Genomic DNA, 21,555 nt, shown 5'->3' with positions numbered 1-21,555 from the left:
CTATTTTGCGAGCATATTGAGAAGGCACGAGCAAACTCACGCCACCGGTTCCCCGCTTTCGGCCGAGGGTAGCATCAGTCGCTTAGTTGATGACGTGTCGCTCGGTCGCTCTCGTTGTTTAGTGCAGCAAAAACCTAACATTATTTAGTGTTATATTGTTATTTCACTAGATATCTTGAAAAATGTCTTCCAAGTAAATCAGTGATGGTGCTGGGAAAAAGAAAGTAAAGAGAATTACCAGTAAAACCAAGAAGGAAAAAGTCGAAAAGTACAAGCGTGGTGTGCGTCTCACACTCGCAATCAACCACTACCACATGGGTAAGTGTTAAATTATGTTTGCCGTATAGTAATTTGCGGTGTATTTGTTAAAATAGGCTACAAATACTTTTTAAGTACAGAAATAAGCGATCGAATGAGGTCTCGGAATGGATTAAATCGCTTTTACATTCTTTCTTATGGGGAAAATTAGTTCTAATGTACGAGCAAATGGACCTACGAGCAATTTTCAAGAACGAATTATGCTCTTCCAACAGGGTTTTACTGTATTGTGAAAATTTTTTATATTGGAGACTCATGGTGTCACACTCTAATCAGCTAATGAAATCCAAACACCTGACAATGTTTCCTGAGTCTTTAAATGGTGTCTCAGTCTGGTTCAGGCTACACAATCATGGGGGAAGACTGCTGATGACAGTTGTCCAGAAAACTATCATTGACACCCTGCACATGGAGGGTAAGACACAAAAGGTCATTGCTAAAGAAGCTGACTGTTCACAGAGTGCTGTATCCAAGCACATTAATGGAAAGTTAAATGGAAAGAAAAATGTGGTAGAAAAAGGTGAAACGAAGCCCATTCAAGAATTTCTTCTGAAAGAAGAGAGGAGAGGAACAGAATCCAAGTTGCTTGAGATCCAGTGTAAAGTTTGCACAGTCAGTGGTGGTTTGGGGAGTCATGTCATCTGCTGGTGTTTGTCCACTGTGTTTTATCAAGTCTAAGGTCAGCACAGGCATCTGTCAGGAAATTTTAGTGCACTTCATGCTTCTCTCTGCTGACCAGCTTTATGGAGATGTTGATTTCATTTTCCAGCAGGATCTGGCACCTGCCCACACTGCCAAAAGCACCAAGAGTTGGTTAAATGACCATGGTGGTGGTGTGCTTGACTGACCAGCAAACTCAGCAGACCGGAACCCCCATAGAGAATCTATGGTGTATTGTCAAGGGGACAATGAGAAACAAGAGACCGAAAAATGCATATGAGCTGAAGGCCACTGTCAAAGAAACCTGGACTTCGATACCACCTCAACAGTGCTACAGACTGACCACCACCATGCCACGCCGAATTATGGCAATAATTAAGGCAAAAGGAGCCCCTACCAAGTATTAGACTGCATATACAGTAAATCAACATACTTTCTAGAAGGCCCACAATTCACTAAATTTTTTTTTTTTTTTTGACTAGTCTTATGAAGTATTCACATTTTTTGAGATACGAGTTTCACTTTTTGTATTGAATTACTAAAATCAACTTTTTAATGATGTACTAATTTATTGAGATGCACCTGTACATTTTAAATACAGAAGGGAAATATAGGGAATGTAAGAATTGGATTAAGCTGCTCGTCTTTTTATTTTATTTTTTTACTGTAACATCAATTTTATGGTTTATTTTGTTATACACAAATACACAGCTAAGCGTTCATTGTTTCTCTTATCAGCACCAACCCTGTCTCCTATCTGTAAATTCTTGACACCACTCAGTGACAAATGAAGCACTTGTTAAGTAAATAAGGTCAATGTTTATAATTCTTCCTCTTCTGACTACACTCTTAATTCACAAGTTTGTCCACCATGTTCCTGCCACAGTGGTCTATGCTACTTTGCATCAGCATCTTACCCACATTAATAATACTTTGTTTTATTGCATATACGGGAACAAGTTCATTGGGGTTGTTTTTTTTTTTTATTTAGTTTTATGCTTATTGCTCTTTTCCTTTCTCTTTTTTGTAAATTGAGATCACTGTAATTGGTTAATACAGATATATGTGGTCAAGGGAAAAAATGCTGTAATATAGCATATATTTAAATGCTAAAATTCTCTAGCATTTAAAGTTACAGCGCATCCAGAAAGTATTCACAGTGCTTCACCTTTTCCACATTAAGTTACAGCCGTGTTTCAAAATAGATTCAATTCATTAATTTCCTCAAAATTCTACAAACAATACCCAATAATGACAACGTGAAAGTTGTTTGTTTGAAATCTTTGCAAATGTATTAAAAATTAAAAATTAAAAAAACGCATAAGTATTTACACTGTTACACTTATACTGATCATCCTTGAGGTGTTTCTACAACTTGATTGGAGTCCATCAATGGTAAATTTAGATGATTAGACATGATTTGGAAAGAAACACACTTGTCAATATACTATACAGCATGTCAGCGCACAAACCATGCCATGAAGTGCCTGTATGCCACTGATGCAGAATTGTACAAAGGCACAGATCTAGCGAAGGGTACCGAAATAATTCCTGCAGAATTGAAGGTCACAGTGAGCACACTGGCCTTCATCATCAGTAAATGGAAGAAGTTTTGAACCACCAGGACTCTTTCTAGAGAGGGCCACCTGGCTAAACTGAGCGATCGGGGGAGAAGGGCTCTAGTCAGCTCAAAGAGTCAGTCTCTCCAGCATTTCGCTGAGGAGATTGGAAAACCTTCCAGAGGGTTCTTTCAGACCATGAGAAACAAAGATTGAACTCTTAGGGCTGAATGCCAAGCATCATGTCTGGAGGAAACCAGGCACCACTTATCAACTAGAACATACCAACACTACAGTGGAGTGTAATGCTGTAATGTTGCCAAAGGTGCTTCAACATAGGCTGTGAATTCTTGTACAGGTGTTTTTTTATGTTTTTTTTATTTTATTTTTTTAAATATATTTGATTTTCAAATGTAATTTAACTTTGTCATTACGGGGCATTGTTTGTAGAATTTTGAGGAAAATAATTGATTTAATCCGTTTTGGAATAAGGCTGTAGAAACAATGTGGACAATATGAAGTGCTGTGAATTCTCTCCTGATGAACTGTACCTTTACAGGAACTGAGAGATTAAGCCTAAACCTGTTCTAGCATCACTCCCTGTGCACAAAGGGAGGTCCATGAAGACATGGTTTGCTAAGGTTTGTAGAAATTAAGTGGTCAGCCAAGTGCCACTGGCATGAACTGGAGTAGTGACTGTGCCTTAGGCCTTCTCATCTGCTTTTAGTGCATGAGTACTGTAATGCTGTGAAATATATTTGTTACCAAAAAACATTGTTTTTTATTTAGCATATTTTTTTCACAGCACTGTATGTATTTTTCTCTTTGTGGCCAAATGATGAGCTTGTGCTTCTAAAAAGTTTGCTCTTTGTCTAGTCAAGATGCAGTGGTCGATGTAAAAAAAACTTTTTATCTCTATTTTTTTATGTCAAACATTTGTTTATTTATACAGTGTACATTTTTTTGTTCCTGTTGGGACATGACAAACATTTGCGTAATTTTCTGTTTTGTGTTTAAATCTCTCTCAAAAAAAGTTTATTATACAAGTTTCAACGTTTTAGGAAAAAAAACTCCAAAGTTGATGCCACATAATTAAATGGCATACTTCAAATGAATTTTAAAAGAAAAATGAAAAATACTATAGTAGAGCCCTTATGAAATCAAGGAAAATAAACATAGTTTGTACAAAGTTATTAAAAATGTGCATATACTATTTTCTTCTTTTTTTGGGTGGGAGGGGACAATAGTAATAACTCATCCTTGTGAAACTGAATCAGGATGTATTTATTGCTGACGACTTCAAAGCACATCTAAGAGTTACTATATGGGCATAGGTCAAATGCAGTCATGATTGGAGAACCTACTTTGAAACTTACCAAGATACTCATAATTTGAAGTAGTTAAGCTAAATATAAATTTTTTAAAAATTTATATTATTGCTATACTACACACTACTTACAAAGGGTAGCTAACAGTGAAACTACTTAAATACTCAGAACTGGTGGAACCTTTAGTTGTCATTATGAACTGAATTTGTCAGCATTCCTTTTATGATCCTTTACTACAGATTATTTAAATAAATACTTTTGGTACGACTGTTAAAATAAATTTGTCACCAATGCATTATTCTGTTTGATTCTGGGTAACAGTGTGTGTTTTTGTTTGTTTGTTTAATTAAAGCTATTGTACTCAAATGCCCCTAAAACAAGAACCACAGAATGCCAGATCCTCAAGCTCTTAACTGCAAAAAGATACTAATAAACCTGTTTGGCAAAAACTTTTTTCTAGGCATGATCAAGTGTCATGCACAAGATGATTTACATCACAAATAGGTTTTATAGTTATTTATTCAAAGTTAAGGAACTACCCTCATGTAATTCTGTTACATTTCAGTATCTGTGAGACAGATATTTTTGGACTGTTCTGTTACATAGCAAATTAATAAATCCATTAAAGTGCAGGAGGCGGGTGCAAATGCATAAATTTACTAGGCTAACATTAGGGGATGTCAGAGATCATGTCCCATTTTCAAGCAGACATATCATTTAAATGGCTCAATACACAAATCAGTTTTAGTTATTCACTAATTAATTACCAATAAGTTTCAAAACTTAAAATAATACATAGACAAAAGGTGTTAAGATGGGCCTTACAGTGTTCTCTTCGTTTGGAGGCCACTCTGTGCAGATGGGGATGGTTTCTCATCAACGCCTTGGGTGGTTCCATGAAATTCCGGAGTAGGAACGGGATTTTTGAGGGTGGATTTGGACTGTAGTTAATGTCAACAGTCTGCTATATTGATTTAGGACTACAGTTTGCTTCTGATCACTGTACCCTTAACATCGTATATCTGCAATAAATTGACATTCGGTGCAATCCAGACGAGGATGGGTTCCCTCCTGAGTCTGGTTCCTCTTAAATTTACACTTATAAAAAACATATTAATTTTTTATCACCACATTATCTGTGTAAAGCTGCGTTGAGACAATGTTCATTGTTAAAAGCGCTATACAAATAAAAATGAATTGAATTGAATTGAATCTTTTGCTTATTGCCGGAAGAAAATCCCAAAGATTGAATGTATAGGAATAGTGCTGGTTATTGGACTAATCTTTATTCAAATCATTTGGCATGATGGAGTAAAATTGTGTCACATCTAGATACTTTTTCCTAGATATTTAGATGCTGCTAGAGGTTTTTACTCTGCTGCAGTTTTAGTTATTTAGTTATGCTCTTTGCTGGAACAGGAAGTGGTGCATTCCAGCCACAGTACAAAACTCAAGGAGGAGGTCCTAGGAGAAAGGGGAAGTTAATCTATTCGGTATAGAGTTCCAATTTTATGTCCTGTAACTCACCCTTTGTCTGTTTTGACACCGACTGGTACAAATTTTATCATAGCTTTACAATAATTTCAAACTCACCTTTGAACCTTTTAGGATGTATAAAATGGGAATAGAGATTTGTTGAAACCAATGTTTCACTGTCTTTTCCTTCTGTCCTTATGCTCCCGACTAAGCCACAGCCACATCTGGAAGATTTCTTCCATGATAGTACAGAAGTCCTGCTTGATGAACCAAATTTAGGTTAAATTAACCCTAAATTATGAGCCTCTCACAAAGACGAGCAGGTTTAATCCAGGTAAAACCGTATCATGCACTCATGAAACCACACCGCATTGCTTCAGTTATTGACAATTAATTGTCACAAGTTGTTTTGATTGAGATACTTTCACCTTATAACACGCCGAATAATCCTGTCATGAAGGCAGATAAAAAATTTACGAGAGATCAATGAAAAAAAATATTTCATTAGCTCCTTTGGTGCCTGATATAAAGCTACTATTGTTAACTCTATACCAGCAACTCAGAGATTTTTTACTGTGATTGATCGTTGTTATGCCTTTCTCAGTGTCCCTTTGGCCGCTGAGTCACAGACACTTTTCACATTTACCTACAGGAGACATCAATTCACCTGGACCCTTCGTCCTCAGGGCTTTGTTGACTCGCCAGCCATATTCTCTGCTGTAGTCAGAGGTGGCAAAAGTACACACATCCATTACTTAAGTAGAAGTACAGATATTCATGTTTTAAAATACTCGGGTAAAAGTTGAAGTACTGATTATACCTTTTTACTTAAGTGAAAGTAAAGAAGTCTTGGCTCTGACATGTACTTAAGTAAAAAGTAGTTATTACTTCTACCCGTTTTATATATATATTCCATGAAATTCCGGAGTAAGAACGGGCGCTTTGAGGATGGATTGGACCGTAGTTAATGTCAACAGTCTCCTTCACTGACTCAGGAATACAGTTCGCTTCTGATCATCATCACTGCACCCCGCAACATTGTATATCTGCTACAAATGGACATTCGGTGCAACCCAGATGAGGAGGAGTCTGGTTCCTCTCAAGGTTTCTTCCTTATGCCATCTCGGGGAGTTTTTCCTTGCCACAGTCGCCACCGGCTTGCTCATCAGGGACAAACTTACTCATAAATAACATATTCACTCTTTATCACCACATTATCTGTGTAAAGCTGCTTTGAGACAATGTTCATTGTTAAAAGCGCTATACAAATAAAAATGAATTGAATTGAAATGAAATGAACTGCCAAAAAGTGTCAGTGGTTGTCTGCAACGTCCTGGCTCAGGATGGATTTAAAGCTTCACACCAGAAACTACAGTGGGTGAAGCGAAAGGTCTCATATCTCGGCAATGTGATCTCAGAAGATGATAAAGTTTTGCGTAGCGCTACTGATGTTTACTAATGTTTACTGTTTTACAGTTCACTGTCATAAGCAGTGTTGTGCTAGTTACTAGTTACTTCATTCAAAAAGTAACTCAATTGCTTTGTTGAGTACTTACACCAAAAAAGTAATGCGTTACTTTTTAGTTTCTTTTTTTAAAGAACGTTCTTTAAATGTTCCCATTAATGCGCATTTATGCGTTATGGTCTATACCAGGGGTCACCAACCTTTTTGACACCGAGAGCTACTTCTTGAGTACCGACTAATGTGAAGGGCTACCAGTTTGATACACACTTCTGAAATAACAAATTTGCTCAATTTACCTTTAATTATATGTTATTCTTAATAAATAATGATATTCATCTATATCGGGGGTGTCAAACTCAATTGCACAGGGGGCCAAAACTCAAAGCACACTTTAGGTTGCACGCCGAACAGGATAAACATTTATTGAACACACTAAAACAAAATGAGTTTTTTTTAACATAAATATGAATAAAAACAGACAGGATTATTATTCCAGAATAAATCGACTTAAACTTTAAATAAATAGCTCTCCATAAAAATATATCCTGTTAAAATTATACAAGTTAGAAATATGAACATACTACAAAAAAAATTTTGCTTTAAGTAAACGTTAAAATAACAACAAATCAAAACAATTTCTTTGCTCTTATGCCATTTTATAAAAAAATAATCTTAAACTTTATATAACTTAAAATATTTTATCTATATATCTCCTGTCAAACACCAGCCGTCTCACAGCTTTATCATGCAGCTCTTCAGAAACTCTTTCTCAGTAAATAACCGGCTGATGTGACTGATTTCTCCTCTGCTTTCACACCAGCTTCACTTTGTGATTTTGCTCTGGTGAAAAACGTCTGCTGAAATGTCAGATTCTTCTTTAACTCTTCTACTTTCTGTATCTTCTGCTCTGCATTCAGGTTTTTCAGGTTCTCCTGATATTTTGTCTCGTAGTTCCGTCTTAGATTCAATTCCTTAATTACATCCACATTCGCACCACTAATAAGACACACGTGTTAACAGGTGTTGTGCCTAATTCAGACCCCCGGTCTGAAATCAACCCCCCGTCGCGTGCACGCGGACAGTACCGTCGTATTTCCTGTAGATGGCACTAAAAACACGTTTGGGTCAAATGTTTTCCTGGTCCTGACGCCAAAAGATCAATTTGAAGAAAACGTATACAGCTTTCTGTAAATGGCAGAAAAAACTCAGAATAAAAAATTACTCGGATACACAAGTAAAAAAATATATATATTTAAATAATTTATTTTATTTTATTAACATGGACATAACCTGACACCCCTCCCCCCACCTTGCTGTGATACACCTACACAAGTAATAATGTATGTGTAAAATACTACATTTAATCTAACAACATGGACAGCTGTATTATTTAGGGGGGTATTATTTAGGCAAACCGAATGTAAAGCCCCTGCATTAATTCTACCCCATCCCCCCCCTTCTATTTCACACAAGCCTTTAGAATTCTTTAAACAGTTGTGCTGATTATATATATATATATATATATATATATATATATATATATATATATATATATATATATATATATATATATATATATATATATATATATATATATATCTTATCTACATTTTCTTTCTAGTCATTAACTGCACATTCTTCATAATCACCACACCTATCTGCCATCATCCTCACCAACTCATTTGACTACCTGCTTGTTTAGCAGAAATTTACCTGTACGTTTGGTTGAAATAGGATATATTTTCTTTTGCAATGTACATTTAGAATGTACATACACTAACTGTACATTAAATGCAAATCAAATAATCTTCTCACTTGAATTGGCTATTTTAGATGACCTGAGCCAACTGTGCCATGTCTGTGGGGAGAAAAGTGGTGATAACAACTGGGTATTTACTGTTTTCTATGAGCAAGATTATTCACTATCTATCACAATTTAATAATTGGTTATGTCCATGTTAATAAAATGAAATTAACTATTTAAATATTTTTTTTTACTTGTGTATCCGAGTAATTTAAGTGAGTCTAGGTATTAACGCAAAATAAATACGCGGTTAGAATTCACGCAGGTGGTTTTAAAAGCAAATGATTACATTCCTGAGTTTATTCTGCCATCTACATGAAGCTGTATACGTTTTCTTCAAATTGATCTTTTGGCGTTAGGACCAGGAAAACATTTGAACCAATCTTCCATGTTTTTAGTGCCATCTACAGAAAATACGACGGTACTGTCCGCGTGCACGCGAAGGGGGGTTAATTTCAGACCGGGGGTCTGAATTAGGCACAACACCGATTATTTACTGAGGGAGAGTTTCTGAAGAGCTGCATGATGAAGCTGTGAGACGTCTGGTGTTTGACAGGAGATATTTTTATGAAGAGCAAAATATTTTAAGTTATTTAAAATTTAAGATTATTTATTATAAAATGGCATAAGAGCAAAGAAATCTGATTGTTTTGATTTGTTGTTATTTTAACGTTTACTTAAAGCAAAATTTCTATTCATTTGTTCAGGAGGGTTTTTTTGCAGCATGTTCATATTTCTAACTTGTATAATTTTAACAGGATATATTTTTATGGAGAGCTATTTATTTAAAGTTTAAGTTGATTTATTCTGGAATAATATTCCTGTCTGTTTTTATTCATATTTATGTAAAAAAAAACCATTTAGTTTTATCCTGTTCGGCGCGCAACCTAAAGTGTGCTTTGAGTTTTGGCCCCCTGTGCAATTGAGTTTGACACCCCTGATATAGACAAATTATACAAGAGTATGGAAAAACCAAATCCCTGACAGATGCCACCAGAAGACAGATGATTAACATACTTGCTGCTGAGATAACAGAAGCACATGGGTAAGCATTACGCATATAGCTGGACTGTAAATAAACATTGTTATTATTTTACAAATATCAATTATGTAAATTGTGTTGCGCAATGTCATTTGAGTGTGATGTTAACTTTGAATTCATATGCTAGGACAGGGGTGGCCAACCAGTCAGAGACCGAGAGCCACATTTTTTACTGTGTTTCCGCAAAGAGCCACATCATACACATGGGCACACATGAACATCACCCATCTCTTCCTCTTACACACACACACACACACACACACACACACACACACACACCTCTGCTCAGCCAGATTTATTGTAAATGTCACACACCAACATAATGACAGAAATTGACTCTGACAGTTCTAAGACGACAGGACAGTCATTTTTAACAATGAACATTGTGTGCACTGTCTCTCACACACAAACTCTGTTTAACCAAGTCCACAAAAAATATATATAATAATTTACAATAGCGTTTTTCTTTTAGTATGCATGTTACTTAGTGGGACTTTTGGCATTCCTTGCCTTGAACAATTCCCTTCAAATCTGCCTCGTATTCCGTTGTTGCTTCTCGAAGCAATTCTTTCACATGGGTGTCAGTCAGAACAGATCAATGCTTTGATTTCACATGTTTCAGGGTAGAAAAGACAGACTTTGTGGGGGTTTTTTTATGTGCGTGTTCACTTCGCTTGAGTTCAATACGGTATTTTCGTCAAATGCGCATGTGCGTGAGATGAATATACCGCAGGGGTGGGCAATTCATTTTTACAATGAGAAACCTGAATTGTGTTGGAGGGCCACACCAACGATAATGTTTTAGGGATGCACCGAAATGAAAATTTAATTCAAAAGGCCATGAAATCCATAATTTTGTTTGTTATGCCTTTTGCCTTGGCATCATCAATGGAAAACTTTCCTGCCTTTTCAAAAACGTCCGCTACAGACGGAGTGCGCATGCTCGGATTGACTACTTTTCTGCGCCGCGTTCTTCTCATATTTAGAATTGCAATCGGGATGTTTGGATTTCAGGTGATAAATTAAACCAGACGTGGAGAAACTTTGCAGATACACCCCCTCTTGAAATTTCAGCATTGCATGTTTTGCAAATCGCTCTCCGCACACCGCAGACATGTTGCTCTTATCCAGATAACCGTGTGCTGGCTGCGCTTTTTTATTGCGTCATTACAATTGTGTTTCGTCTGACATACCGCAAAGTTTCCCAGTAAGGGCAAACTCATTTAAGTCTTAAAATACTTGAAATAATTGAACTCAAGCAAAGCGAACACGCACATTAAAAAAACAAACAAACACAAACTTCGATATGAACGTAAGAGCCGCATGCGGCTCGCGAGCCGCGGGTTGGCCACCCCTGTGCTAGGATAGTAGCTTTGTTTCCGTATCTAGAAGACCCATACTCACAAAATGGATATGTAAGTAAATGCGTTACTGCAACATTATTCACATATTCACTCTTTGAAATGTTAATAGTACTCCATAAACAATTACGTTTCAGAGAGTGGTTCAGGATACCTTGCATGGCGATTATTCACATATTCACCATACAAAGAAAAACAGCAGAGGAAAGAGGTTCCTCAGTCAGCTAATCTCCGAAAGGTATGTTTCCTGATCAGTGACGTGATTATATTGGTGACCTGTGAATTGTACAGAAAGTTTTTAACATTTTATTTTGTCTTACGTTGGTGGGCCAGGTCGTGTTTGTCAGCCCACCACCTTTGACAGAGAGCTATCTGATGAGGATGTGGAAGCAGCTATTGCTGTTTTGAGACACTCTGCTGATGAAAAGCCTGTCCATGGCAAGATGAAAATGACCTTCAAGCAATGGTCAATGATGAAGCCAAATCATCAGATGTCTTCTTGGTCTTCCCACGATTTCTGGACACACCAGGACTGGTATGACATCTTAATTCACAGCATCACCAATCACCAATCCAATTTAGCAATATGTATCACTCATCACTTCTGTGTGTTAAATTGCAGATAGAACAAGATTTCACATTTCTGTTTGGTGAGGCCAAAGCCAACAAATTCTTGGAGAAGTGGCCAACCACTTTTAAAGCAAAAGTAATAAAGGAAAGCCATGGACTTGTACCCACCACAGAACTCTTGGATTTAATGCGCAATGCTGAGTCAGCTGCTGAAGTTGAGAATGGTATGAATGGAACTGTTTTACTTGTTATTGTGGGTTATGTAGGTGTGTAGTGTACATTTTCGTAATGGTGCAAGTTGTCATTTTAAATGCTATGGCATAGTGTTAACCAGGTTTTTATTTACATATTTGTAGGCTGGGACAGTGACATGTCTGCCATCTTGCTGCAGCTACATCTGCTACCACCATCTGCACAAGGTAGAAAGAGGCCGGGAAAGCTTTCTGCGTATTAAGCTGTAGATCAGCTCATCAGATTTCAAAAGGTATGCTTAAAGGGTTAGTTCACTTATAAAAATTTTTTTGCTGATTATTTACTAACCCCCATGTCCTCCAAGAGGTCCATGTCTTTCTTTCTTCAGTCAGAAATAAATTAAGGTTTTTGAGGAAAACATTCCAGGATTTTTCTTTTCTTTTTTTTTTTACCAACGGTTTTAGGGTTCAAATGAGGGTTCAAAGTCTGTCTCAATGTAGCTTCAAAGTCTCAATATGATCCTAGCAGAGAAATAAGGTTCTTATCTAGCAAAACGATCAGTCGTTTTCAAAATAAAAAGTGTTGCAGAATCTCAAGATGCGCCACGCATTACTTCATGATGTCAGAAAGATCCAATTGTGGTTAAAAAGTATATTATTTTTATTTTGAAAACAGCCGATCGTTTCTCTAGATAAGACCCTTATTTCTCTGCAGGAATTATCAAGTCTTTGAAGCTACATTGAGCCCATTACGTCTTTGGTACGTCATACAGTTCTTCCCTGATCAGCTTTTTCACTTTTGTCCAAACAACCATCTATAACATCGACATAGGGGAAACAAAGGAGACTCCTAGAGTTGCAGAGTTGCGGGCAAGAATGGTGCATTAGTTGAGATAAATCTATTAAGTGTTTTATTTGCAAAAGTGACCATGAAGTTCAAACAACCTTGTTAAGCATTTTAAGGTAATTCATGGGCTATGTACAGGCAGGACTCTTTTTCTGAAGTGTGGTCAAGAAGGATGCTCACATTCTTTTGCCAGTTTTTCTGGTTTAAGGAAGCATCTTGATAAGTGCCATGGAAGCAGTTCAGTTAATTCTGTAGAATATGATCTTTCATATCCATAAAGTACGGTCAATACAAAACATGTTTCTCATGTTGAAGAGTCGACTGAATATTTAGAGGCTGAGTCACAGTTATCTTCGCCATACATTGTAAATAGTTGTTCAGCTGTAATTTCTGATCTAAAGGCAGCAGGTGTTGGTCAAAGTACACTGAATTCTGTGGTGATTTCCATGGAAGAGATTGTTCAAGATATCCATCAGTTGAATCTGAAGTGCCTGTGTTTTATCAGATTGAGTCAGTTCTAATAATGTGTGAAAAACTGTTGCTACTCACAGTGCCTTTAAGTACAGTAACTTTTCAAGAACATTTCCATGCATATGAGGTGATCAGAGCAAAGCAGTATTTTGTTTTTTTTCCATGTCGACAACCTGCATTACCCCATAGGCCTTTTGACATACAAATGTCATATGGAGGGAATGACACAACTCTCCTTGTTGTGCCATATTGCTTTTTCTGGTAAACATTTTTTATGATAGTATACATGTTTCGGTCAGAGACAAGGCAATGTGTTTGCAATGTAAATACAATTGACATTGAAATGCTTTATTTTTTACAATAAATTGTGAGTTCTGTGATCTAGTGTTATTGTGCTTGTTTTTATTTGGATAGTAGTTGATAGTTCTATAATTCAGTAACACTGCATCTTGTGTTTTATATATTTTTTAAAACACTGAAGAGAAATGAAAAGTAAATATTACTCTTAGTGTCATATTTTTTTTTAAGTAAAATTGTAGATAAATTTACTCTATACTGTGTAATTATATTACTCTTAACAGTGTGATTAACCTACAGTGTTTAATACTTTTACACATTTCATTGTTATTTTTTACACAATATTGAGTAGAATTAACTCTAAAAACTTGACACTGACCAAAGAGTACATTTTAAACTCATTTCGAATGGGACCAAATTTTATCCGAAACAGAGTCAAATTAAACTCTTTAGGAGTTAAATTAACACTTCTGTTTTTACTGTGTATAAGATTATATACCACTGTAATAAGTTTAATGATAACAAAACAGCTTCATACGTGTGATTAGAACAGTAAGGTTAGAGTTGTGGTGTTAGAGTCTACAGGACAATGGCAGCCTCTCCTGTGGAAACCTTAGTGTTAAAACATCTATCGTGTAAAAACCTTAAAAATAAGATCTCAAATAAATAGCAAAAGAGAACTAAGAGTATGGTGACGAAATAGCCAAAGAAAGGGACGTTTGATGTAGCATTGCGTGGCGAAATAGAAACTTTGATAAAGAATTACAAGACTGCATCGATAAACAAATAGAGTGTGCGGAGAGAAATAAAAAGACCAGAAAAAAAGTTATTGGCCTTGTTTAAGAAGGAAAGAGAAGAGTTAGTAAAAATGAAAAAGTTAGAGAGGAGAAAAGGAAAAAAGGCAGATTGCGAGGCACTCCTCCCCCATATGTGCCTCCTGAGAGACAATTCCTATTACTCAAAGAAACGGTGGAGGTTTAGAAGAAATGAGGATGAAAGGTAATGTTGATTTAGATGTAGGGGATAGAAAAACTGGTAAAGAGGAAAGCTCGCCTTTGGATTGTTATAATGAGGTAAAGGCAAATTTACAAAAGATTAGAAAGCAATATGGAAAGGAAGGTAAATTGGACAAACTGGTGGTAGAAAGAAAAAAAACAGAGAGGATAGACAGGACCATTACAACACCAGAACAAAAAAAGAAGTGTGACAGATAACACGTGGAACACTGGGAGTGGATTTTTATGCAGAAGAGAGAGAGAAGGTGAGGAGGAGGTATCATTTAATGCAGGTAGTTGGAAACAGGGAAGACAAACGAAGACATAGGTCCATAGTTCCACAATTTCCACACAACATCCATGAAGGAGCTGGAAAGTGGATAAAGGTGTTAGAGGATGAGACGGCTGGTCTCTGTGGGGGATATAAAAGCTTTCCTGGCAAAGATCTTGAGTGAAGCGAAGATGCAAGAAATTCTCCAAGCCTCTGATATGATCGAGGCAGTAGATACACATCACATGAATGGGACTGTTTTTGATGCTTACTATCCTGCAGTGTGGCAAGCTCTGCGTGCTGAATATGTGCCAACTAGAGTTGTCCCCAAGGCATTAAAGGGCGATCAGTTGGGGGAAGCAGAAAATCTGACCTTATATGTGGAAAGACAAATAAGGTCCCCTGGTGGTCTAGTGGTTAAGATGCAGCGCTCCCACCGCTGCGACCCGGGTTCGATTCCCGGTCAGGGAACCATCCCCAGCCACTCTTAGTGCCGGTCCCAAGCCCGGATAAATTGGGGAGGGTTGCGTTAGGAAGGGCATCCAGCGTAAAACATGTGCCAAATCAAACGTGCGGAGGATCCGCTGTGGCGACCCCTAACGGGAGAAGCCGAAAAGAAAGTTTTTATATGTGGAAAGACAAATGAACGAAAAAAAGCATGAGACAGAAGGCGATCCTGAGGGAGATCCTCTGTTGGCTACACTATTTAGACAGGTGGTGGAGAAATGCTATGCCACAGCCTGTAAAGAGCAAGCTGGAAGATGTGGTCGGTTTGAACTCGAAGGCACACAAGGAGTTTTGTGACCACGTTTTACACGCTGTTGACCAGTACACAAAGAATATGCAGAAATTAGACATAATAATACACATAATAATCATAATACTTAATAATCCATATCCTTCTCCTCCTGTCACCCCTCTCTCTCTCTCTCTCTCTCTCTCTCTCTCTCTCTCTCTCTCTCTCTCTCTCTCTCTCTCTCTCTCTCTCGTTAAACATGCTCCTTAGGTTCCAGTAACCACTGTTCCTGCCCCTCCCCCCTTCGTGGATTCAACTTCGTCCAGGCCTGCCTCTGGATAGTGTTCTCTTCGACTGGAGGCCACTCTGTGCAGCTTGGGACGGTTTCTCATCAATGCCTTGGGTGGTTCCATGAAATTCCGGAGTAAGAACGGGCGTTTTGAGGAGGGATTAGACTGTAGTTAATGTCAACAGTCTGCTACATTGACTCAGGACTTCTTTTCGCTTCTGATCATCTTCACTGTACCCCGCAACATCGTATATCTGCTATAAATGGACATTCGGTGCAACCCAGATGAGGATGGGTTCCCTCTTGAGTCTGGTTCCTCTCAAGGTTTCTTCCTTATGCCATCTCGGGGAGTTTTGCCTCGCCACAGTCGCCACTGGCTTGCTCATCAGAGACAAACTTACTTATAAAAAACATTCACTTTTAATCATCACATTTTCTGTGTAAAGCTGCTTTAAGACAATGTTCGTTGTTAAAAGCACTAAACAAATAAAAATTCATTGAATTGAATTGAAATTAAGAACTCAAGAGAAAGAGCTACAGAGAAAACCGTCTCAGTTACAGCTTGAAGAGCTGTGGAGCAGACAACAGTGAGAGCCACAGGCAATGCTCCTCCCACAATCCAGCAAGCTCCTCTTACAGCGATGACATCACCCGCTGCAGTGACTTGTTTATAGCCACAGGCTTCTAGGGGTGAGATAGGAGGGGGATGGCAGCAGCCCCTTCAGGGTCAGGGTGAAGCTCAAGGCCCAGTAAACCCCTGGGGGATTTCCATGTATGAGAAATTTGCAAAGACGGTAGGATTCTCTGGACAGAAGCAGCTAATTCCTATGACTGCTCCAGTTTGTCTACAAAGTAATAACAAAAGTGTGACTATACCTGTTCTAGTCTCAAATCAGACGCCTGTTGATTTATTAGGAAGAGATGCATTGTGTAGATTAGGGTTACAAATATATATAAAAGGTAGAAGAAATCAAATGAAGATTACTGAGCCAAAAATAAATGTCTATAGGGTAGATCAGATAGGGAGTGATGTAAATTTGGTAATCAATAAAAGTGGAAAGTTTATAGAAGCACAGATTCCTGAAGAATGTTTACTTCTGAGTTTCACTGTACAATGATTTCAACGAAAGACAATAGCTTAAAAAATACATAAACACTTTAGGTTTAATCCATTGATTTGGTGCGTGCCGATTTCAGCCCACCAACCGATTTTCTGTCATTGATTTACTGAATTTTGAATTAATTACTGTATTTTTTGATCGTACAGATAAGAACAATACAGGTCAAATAAAGGGAACAGAGGTGATGGGAAGGTATGGCTTTAAGGAGAGGAATGTGGAAGGGCAGAGGGTGGTAGATTTTACTAAAAGGATGAAAATGGAAGAAGGAGGAGCATAGGGTGACGTAAAAGAGTGGAGGAAGGTGCACACAGGTGGACTATGTTCTATGTAGGAGATGCAACCTGAAGGAGATTGGAGACTGTAAGGTGTTGGCAGGGGACAGTGTAGCTAGACAGCATTGGATGGTGGTCTGTAGGATGGTTTTGGAGGTGAAGAAGAAGAGGAGGCTGAAAAAAGAATAAGATGGTGGAAACTGAAGGAGGAAGACTGTAGTGTGAGATTCAGGGAAGAGGTCAGACAGGGGCTCGGTGGTGGTGAAGAGGTGCTGGATGATTTGGCAACTACTGCAGAATTGTTAAGGGAGACAGCTAGAAAGGTACTTGGTGTGACATCTGGAAATAGAAAGGAAGACAAAGAGACATGGTGGTGGAATGAGGAAGTGCAGGAAAGCATAAGGAGAAACAAGGACAAGGAGATGCGGCAGCAGGTAAAGAGGGATGTGGCGAAAGCCAAGGAAAATGCATATGAGTAGCTGTATGAGACGTTGGACACTAAGGAAGGAGTAAAGGATTTGTACCAATTGGTCAGGCAGAGGGACTGAGCTGGGAAGGACGTGTTGCAAGTATAAGAGCAATAAAGGATGGAGATGGAAATGTGTTGACTAGTGAGGAGAGTGTGTTGAGAAGATAGAGGGAGTATTTTGAGCAGCTGATGAACGAGGAAAATAAGAGAGGGAAAGACGGTTGGATGGTGTGGAGATTGTGAAGCAGAAAGTGGATTAGTAAGGAGGAAGTGAGAGCAGCAATTAAGAGAATGAAGAGTGGTAAGGTTGGACCAGATGACATACCGGTGAAAGCATGGAGATGTTTAGGAGAGATGGCAGTGGAGTTTTTAAACCAGATTGTTTAACAGGATTCTGGAAGGTGAGAGGATGCCTGAGAAATAGAGAAGGAGTGTGCTGTTACCGATCTTTAAGAATAAGGGAGATGTGCACACCTACAGTAACTACAGGGGAATTAAGCTGATCAGTCACACCATGAAGTTATGGGAAAAAATAGTGAAAGCAAGGCTGACCATCTGTGAGCAACAGTATGGTTTCATGCCAAGAAAGAGCACTACAGACACATTATTTGCTTTAAGAATGTTGATTTGGACATATAGAGGTCAGAAGGAGTTGCATTGTGTATTTCTGAATTTAGAGAAACCGTACGAAAGAGTGCCGAGAGAGGAGTTGTGGTACTGTATGAGGAAGTCAGGTTTGTAAGAGAAGTATGTGAGGGTGGTGCAGGACATGTATGAGGACAGTGTAACAGCAGTAAAGTGTGCAGTAGGAACGACACTGTTTCAAGTTGGAGGTTGGACTGCATCAAGGATCGGCTTTGAGCCCTTTCCTGTTTGCAATGGTGATGGACAGGTTGACGGACGAGGTCAGACCGGAGTCTCCATGGACTATGATGTTTGCAGATGATATTGTAATTTGTGGTAAGAGTAGGGAGCAGGTTGAGGAGAGCCTGGAGAGGTGGAGGTACGTGCTGGAGAGAAGAGGAATGAAAGTCAGTAGGTGTAAGACAGAGTACTTACCTGTGAATTAGAGGGAGGACAGTGGAGTGGTGCGATCGCAGGGAGAAGAGGTGAAGAAGGTGGAGGAGTTCAGATTCCTTGGGTCAACAGTGCAAAGTAATAGAGAGTGTGTTAGAGAAGTGATGAAAAGTGTGCAGGCAGGGTGGAGTGGGTGGAAAAGAGTGACAGGAGTAATTTGTGATAGAAGGGTATCTGCAAGAGTGAAAGGGAAAGCTTATAGGACTGTGGTAAGACCTGCGATGTTGTATGGTTTAGAGACAGTGGCATTGAGTAAAAGACAGGAGGTGGAGCTGGAGGTAGCAGAGCTGAAGATGTTGAGGTTTTCGTTAGGAGTGACGAGGATGGACAGAATTAGAAATTAGTTTATTAGAAGGACAGCGCATGTAGGATGTTTTGGAGATGATGTGAGGGAGGCGAGATTGAGATGGTTTGGACATATGCAGAGGAGACCCCTTGGGGTATATTGGAGGAGAATGCTGAGGATGGAGCCACCAGAAAGGAGGAAAATAGGAAAGCGGTTTATGGATGTGGTGAGGGAAGACATGCAGGTAGTTGGGCTGAAAAAGGCAGATTTAGAGGACAGGGGGGTATGGAAATGGATGATCAGCTGTGGCGATCCATAATGGGAGAAGCCAAAAGCAGAAAAAAATTAATATATGGGACATATAGAACAGATATAAATTAGAGATTAAGTTGCGATCAAATATTTTAATCGATTGACAGCCCTAATATTAATATGATGTGAGGTCCAGTTACCAACGTGACACTAAAACAGGTAGTAGTAATAACTAATTTTTACTTCATTTTACTTCATTTTTATTTGTATAGCGCTTTTAACAAAGATCATTGTCTCAACGCAGCTTTACACAGATAATGTGGTGATAAAAATGAATAAGATGTTCTTTATAAGTATAAGTTTGTCCCTGATTTTTTTTTTTTATATATATATATATATATATATATATATATATATATATATATATATACACATATATACATATATACACATACACACACACATACACACTGGCGATCAAAATTAGAGGACAATTCATAAACAATTGAACAATTCTGAAATAATGTAATCTTCACTGCTCAACAGTTGAAGGAGTTTTTGTCCTGTCTATACCATGCTACCAGAACACTTTTTCCACAAATTAACTAAGGCATTAAAAAAAAAAAACATTATATTGCAGAAAACACACTGATCAAAATTAGAGAACAATAATGACTGTAGCATGGAAAAAGATTACAACAAAAGTTTCTGAAGGTTACAACAGTCAGCAATTAGTAGAAGGTGTACAGGCCTCTGCTCTGAATGACTTCAGCACATCTGCGGCCACAGGACAGCACTAGTCTCTCACACTGCTCTGGTGTGATTTTGGTCCACTCTTCTTCCAGTCTCCTCCACAGTTTGGTTACTGTAGTGGGTTTCTTGGCATAACATTGTCGCCAAGGATTTTCCAGAGGTTCTCTATTGGGTTGAGATCAGGAATCTGGGCAGGCCATGTCATTATTTCAATGTTTTCAGTTTCAAGGAACTGCTTTACCCGTTTTGCTGTGTGACATGGAGCGTTGTCCTGCATGAACACTACGGGCTGATTGGGTGATGAACGCAGGGAAGGAACCATATGTTGTTGAAGAAGGTTCTGATAAAAATTTGCATTCACTCTGCCATGTAGCTGTATAAGAGGCCCAACTCCTGCTGCAGAAAACATGCCCCAAACCATGGCACTTCCTCCTCCACTTTTCTCTGACTTCTTTACACACTTTGGGTTCAGTCTTTCTCCAGTTTGTCACCGAACATAATGTTTCCCATCGGACCCAAATAAATTAAACTTGCTTTCATCACTGAAGTGAACTTTGGACCAGTTCTCCTCTGTCCACACAACATGGTCCTCAGCAAAGCTTAGTCTAGCCTTTTAATTCTTTCTGCTAATGAGAGGTTTGGTCACTGCAGAGTGGGCTTTCAGTCCAAATGCTCTTAAATGTCGAGAAACTGTATGACGAGACAGATCCTTAACCTGTTCAGTGCTGAACTGGTGAGCAATTCCAGCCGCAGTGTGGAAACGATTGCCCATTGAGATCCTCCGCAGTATCCTGTCCTCTCTTGTATTTGTCTTCTGTGGACGACCAGCCTTCTTGGCAGACTTGAATGAGTTTGTGATGTTGTAAAGATTCAATATTCTTGAAATCACAGATTTGGAACGACCAACTTGTCTTGCTATGGCTGATGGGGTCATCCCTTTGGCCTTCATCTGGACAACCTGCTGCTGGCTTCTTTCAGTCACTTTAGAACGGCCCACCATCTTGCAGAGTCAGTGAAACTGGAGTTAGGCTGCCAGTTAAATAGGGGTTGACAGATAATCAAGGAAATTAGCACCAGGTGCCAGATTAACACCAATAACTGGGGGGTATCTGAAAGTGTTCTCTAATTTTGATCAGTGTGTTTTCTGCAAAATAATGTTTTTTTTTTTTTTAAATGCCTTAGTTATTTTGTGGAAAAGTTGTTCTGGTAGCATGGTATAGACAGGACAAAAACTCCTTCAACTGTTGAGCAGTAAAGATGACATTATTTCAGAATTGTTCAATTGTTTATAAATTGTTCTCTAATTTTGATAGCCAGTGTATATATATATATATATATATATATATATATATATATATATATATATATATATATATATATATATATATATATATATATATATACCGTAATTTCCGGACTATTAAGCGCCCCCAATTGTAAGCTGCACCCACTGAATTTTGACAAAGATTTTTATTATTTTTATTATCTCCCTCCTGGCTCCTGGGGAGATGGCCGTGTCTCATGGAAAGGTGACTTAGAAGGTCCCGGAATTCAAGCTACTTTATTTGCATAATGTAATAATTACATTTCAGGAATGTATACATTTTACCTTCACATGTTTGGTATCATTTTAAAGGTCTCAGTG

The sequence above is a fragment of the Silurus aristotelis genome (genome assembly GCF_946808225.1).
Source record: "Silurus aristotelis genome assembly, chromosome: 2".
NCBI lineage: Eukaryota > Metazoa > Chordata > Actinopteri > Siluriformes > Siluridae > Silurus > Silurus aristotelis.
The sequence above is the reverse complement of the archived record's forward strand: the minus strand, read 5'-3'. Positions refer to the sequence as shown.